Genomic DNA, 5385 nt, shown 5'->3' with positions numbered 1-5385 from the left:
TTGCCATTTTGGACACGTAGTAACCCTTATTGTGCTTTTTATAGGGGATAGTGACCTTTTTACTTTGAGTTGTAGTGCAATACATAGTGAGTTGGATGTAGGGAGCAGTAAAATTGCGGATAATTATGAGCTGTTAATCGGAGCATAGTAGCAGGAGGTGACATGATTTATAAGAAAAACCCAAAACTGCATCTCTTCCACTGGAAATTAAGCAAGATTTTAACTCATGTTGTTCATACTTGTAGAAAATTCTGGAATAATGTGATAAATCTATATCCCCAAAAATCCCCTCTGGCCAAATATGGACTAACTGGATTGGCGATAAGGTGTGAGCTAGCATTGCTGTGTGGCTCGTGATGAACAAGAGCAGGAGCGTATTGCTCTTTGTAAATCTATTTATAAACTGCGAGCTGAGAAACAGACCCGCTCCCGAAGGGGAGGCCAGCTCGGCTTCAGCGGCTGTTTCATGTTCTCAAGAAGCAGCAGGAAGAATACGAGTCAATAAGTTTTGTAGTAGCTTCAAATCTGAACATAGCAAAAGATGCACTGCAAGAAAATGATAAGGGAAGTGCATTTGCTGATCTGATAGAGAAATTATGTAAGAGGTGCAAATAAAAATGAGACATCAACACTGTTGCTTTTTCAAGGATATGAAAAATGCTCTTTAATCTGTTCATCTGTTCATTCTGCTGCTGGTGTGACGCTGCAAACCTCACCGAGTGCTGCTAAAATCTGCATATACATTAATGTTGTCTTATATGGCTCTTAGTTTTTAAATGCGATCACCCAGCCACTTTATTTTGACCACGATGCCCCGATGCTTGATGGTTCTAATCTGTCTGGTCCTGCCAAGACCACTGAGACAAATGCAGGCACTTTCAGGGCACCACTAACACAAGCCTGCACCAGATTCAATCAACTTTTATGACTTCCACCTACTGTCGATTCATCATCCAGCTGACTCAGTCTCCTTCAAATCCAGCATTGTTTTCTTTAGCACGCATCGCTCCCTCCCCTGCCATTGCCAAAGTCAGACACATCAGAATGAGTCGATTATTAAAAGCATCAAGACTTTTTTAAACTACAACTTTATAATCCAACTGTAAACCAGGGAAATACAATATAAATGCAAAGGCTTTGGGTTTAATACATAATAATAATCCCGTCTGGTTTTCTAAATGTTGCACTTTTGTTCCTGTGGGGTCAATAAATTCAACCTCTTGACATCCTGTTCTCACCAATGCAGAGGCTGGAAACAGGGGTGTGTATATGTGTGTGTGTGTGTGTGTGTGTCTGTGAGAGAGAGAGAGAGAGGAAAAGTAAAAAGCACAAAGCTCCAGCAGCAGCATTCACATACACCGTGCCAAAATTCCTGTCCTCATTTTAACATCCTCCTCCTCTAGTCCTCAAACACAAAGCAGGCTCACTGCATCCGAGCTCAAAGCTGAGGGTAGAGTCAAAACACGAAGCTTCTCAAAGAGTTCACCTGCAAATGACTGTTTGCCACTCAGGTAGAAACTGTTGAATCAATATCACAATCCAGGCAGACAAAGCTTTACGGTACCTGTGGTGTTGTTCAGAGCTTCTGTGGCCGCAAAGTCTGGTGTAGCTGTGTTTTCTGTGTCCGTCCCTCAGGCTGCTACAGACTGGCTGAGTGTACGTCTCAGAGTGTTTGTGCGTGAATGTGTGTGTCTTCCTGTGGTCGCACTAGAAATGAGAGAGAAAGAGCTCTCTCTCTCTCCCTCCCTCTATCTCCCTCCCCTTCCTGATGATAAACACAGAGCACGTGGCTTCACCAATGATGCAGCACGCTGACAATCACAGCACCGAGAAGCGAGGAGAGAAGTGAAGGATGAAGGAGAAAGACGCTGGTAAAAATATAACAAAGTGAGTCTGGTTAGAAGGAAAGCGTGGGAACGATCTTGTTCATCATACCAAAAATCCAGAAGTCTTTTTTTTTTCCTCGCCAGTTTCAACAACTAGTCATCTGATCTGCTTCAAGCTCACCAGGTGTGCAGGACACACGAGTAGGTGCACTGCAGAGTCGGAGGTCATAAGGATGACTATAGTGCCTGCTCTACTGTGTCTGTGTGCAGGGGGAGGGGCATATATAAACACAAGCGTGTTTGAATGACATTCATTGACATTAAGTTTAAATAAGTGCCAAACATTATTCTAACTGCAAATCTCAGCCTCGTGAAGATAAAGCTGTAAAGTCTTTACTCAGCACGATCTGTTTCCTGGCTTTAATGTTCTGTGATTAATGATTTAATTCACTCATGTTGTTTCGATTAGTGGTTCTCGAGAGAACTACTAAGAGTCTGTAAATGTGTAATTGTTTCGTTTTTGTTTGCCTACATGTGACACACGTGTAAGTTGTACCTATAGAACCAGCCAGGCTCTGCACCGGTGCCGTTCTGCAGCCCTGAGCTGGCAAGCTTTGAATTTACTCATGATTTTGAAACCAAGCAACGAAAATACATCCATCCAAATCTGGAAGAATGTATCCTTTTCTGAACGCCCAATTCTGACACGGCTCTCAGACGTCTTCACGCCCACAGACACACACAAACGCACACACACTCAACCCAACAGCCCACAGGCAAACAGAAGAGCTATTTTGTCTGGGTAAAGCAAGCGTCAGAGGAGCTTACCATGTTTGGGCAACTGGGGCATGAAGTGATAGGGGCACTGATAGCAGCATCATCCATGTGTCTCTGGCAGAGCACTGACTTCAGCTCTGCTTTGAATACAGTAAGACTTGTTTATAGGAAAAGATTAAGTTTAGGCCTGCAATTTAAACTTGTCCACCTTCCATCTGTAACCCCGTGTTCCAGAGATGGGAGTGTGTTGTTTACAGGATTGGAGAGCATATGGGACGGTCACATAATCCCCTTTTTTGGGCACCTTACATCGCTGCCGGCCCGAGAATAAACAGAGCCTGATATTGTTTAAACATTTAAAGATTTGGGTAGCTCCGACCTGTTTCCTGACATCTGAATCACGACTCACATTTGTGATGTTACCAGATATTGATGTGCCTAAACATTAGAGACAATCACAGATGAAGCAAGCACCAGTGTGAGTGATGGGGCAATGAAAAGAAACTCATCATAGCTCTCCAATTACTTTTTGTTAAAACTAGTGACATTAAGCATTCGTTTCCCACTTCATTTTTACTGTTTCTTTACTTTTAGATACCATTCGCTGTTCCTTTTGGTTCCATGTTTTTGGCATTGTCATCTTGGTGTTTTGGAATCCAAGCGTGGCCTGAGGTACTTGACCGTAATAGGCTAAATGAAAAGCACGTTTCATTCAATGAGATGACAAACGCCGGGTCACGGAGCAAGTTAGAGCCAACGAGTAATTTTCTTTTACACCCAAACACCATCTGTTGGCCATTAGCAAGAAAGTAGATTTAAGGCACAGTGCTCGTACGTCTGTCGTGTGCATTAAGAGCCCTAATGAGATTACGAAGAAGCACCTGCACGAGGATCCACAACACTTGAAGAAAACTGAGGAGGAGAATGATGCCAGCGTTCCAGCAATGGCTAAACTTTTAGCTTGGCAGAAGCTGTCCCTCTGTGGGAGAATTAACATGCCTGCTGCTGGTTACATGATAAAGGAAACGCTGCAAATATCAACTTGATATGCACTAAATCGTTACACTTAAAGGTAGAGTAAGTTACTCTCCTCATACTTTGAAGCTCATACTTTGAAGCGCCTTGAGGCGACTTATGTTGTGATTTGGCGCTATATAAATAAAATTGAATTGAATTGAATTGAATTGAATACTTTATTAGGATTAATCTGTTAAAGTTACAGTGCATAAAATCTCACCACTAGATGTCAGCGCATTACAGATTTCAGTCAAGGGAATCCTGTTTTCTTACAGGACGGTTGTATGGCTAATTTGCTGACAATAAGTAATTGCGACAAGATCAGGAATAATTAATAAATAATGTTTTTGATAAAGCCCTGACTTCAGTTGAGGAGATGAGGTGAGGAGGAAGAGGATCACGTGGTATTCAGGTGCTGGTGGCGTCGTCTCTTTCCTCGCGTTTTATCTCAGATGATAAAATATAGGTATGGTCCTGCATAACTTGAATCTGAAGGTGCAGACACAAAATAAAATATGCCTCCACGGCACACATATGCCTACGAGTTCCCTTCTTCTCCAGCTTCAGTGTTCTGCATTTGTGTCTGGCCACGTGCATACGACTGTATTCGACCACTGAATTCAACAAACCAGCCTTATCTTGTGTAGTTTTTAATTAATAGAATTATGCATTTATTATTTTTGTTCATTTTTAGTATTTATGAGAATGTATCAATTTGTTGAAAGACATAATAAGACACATAATGAATGTATATTTATAAATACTGACAGTACGATAAAACGTAACATTAAACACTGCTGGTAATATCATCATACTCCATGTGCACATATATTAGATGGTAAAATGAGTGGTCTGTTCTTGTTACCAAAACCGTGTGGCTGCTTAACATGATATCATTCTTAATAGAAAATATTAGATAATAACAGAAAATACAAACATATCACATTTTGCTTGAAACACTTGACATTTATGATCTAATCACAAGCATCTGTGTCTACAGGCAGCTCCCATAACCTCGCTGTCAGAGCGCTTTCATCAAATGTTTGTTGTTACTAGGCTGTAGGATTGTCGTCTTCATTGTTGGATTGTAAATAACTGGTTAGAAAATTTTAAAAAGGAAGCAACTAAAGGATAAGGATCATCTGATGTATCGGGGCAAGATGAGGATCGTATTATTGTCACAGACAGTCTAACCTATGTAGCAAACCCTGAGCTGACCCATTACACAGCACGTCCAAACTGATGGCGATCTTGCCAACGCACTCTCACAACTCATCTTGATTGAGCAGCATTTAAGAATTCATCTGAGTCCAATTTAAATTTAATGTATTCGGTTTAAAGGGATGCATGACTCAGACCGTCATTATGTAAAGCTATGCTGTGTCATTCAATAAAGAACTAAATGTGATACAGATAGAGCTTTTAAAGACATATGTGAGTCCAATTTACGTCATCACATGCAAATTTAGAGCATTTGGCAGATTTGGCATCCATATGGTGCTTGTGATGAGATTCTCCTTTCTTTCAGACTCAGACAGCGATAGAAGCCACTTTTTTCTCATACCTGCTTCCTTTAGTGCTGCTGCAGTGGAGAGCATTTACAACAATGCCACTAATAAGTTGAGACATTTTAATTGCAGTGATTTTATTTGCCGAAAGACAGCTCAGTTTTATTTTAATAGCCCAGAATCACAAATCAAAAAGATGCCGCAAGAGATGGAACAATTCAGCATCATATAAGTGGTAATTAGTGAGCAAAGTTGTA

The 5385-nt window shown here is 41.1% G+C and overlaps 1 protein-coding gene across 3 annotated transcripts in view; it reads right to left on the bottom strand.

Moving 5' to 3' along the window:
• ndrg4 (NDRG family member 4) overlaps window positions 1-1700 on the bottom strand; it is a 62620-nt gene extending 60920 nt beyond the window's left edge. For all 3 annotated transcript variants that reach the window (XM_005748783.1, XM_005748784.1, XM_005748785.1), the window contains exon 1: window positions 1565-1700. The gene's annotated coding sequence lies outside the window, so the exon portion shown is untranslated. The remainder of the gene's footprint in view (window positions 1-1564) is intronic.
• Window positions 1701-5385: the final 3685 nt, after the last annotated feature.

Source organism: Pundamilia nyererei, unplaced genomic scaffold (genome assembly GCF_000239375.1).
Source record: "Pundamilia nyererei isolate P.nyererei 1_Seehausen unplaced genomic scaffold, PunNye1.0 scaffold00229, whole genome shotgun sequence".
Taxonomy (NCBI): domain Eukaryota; kingdom Metazoa; phylum Chordata; class Actinopteri; order Cichliformes; family Cichlidae; genus Pundamilia; species Pundamilia nyererei.
Note: the sequence above shows the minus strand (reverse complement) of the source record. Positions and strands in the feature narration are given on the sequence as shown.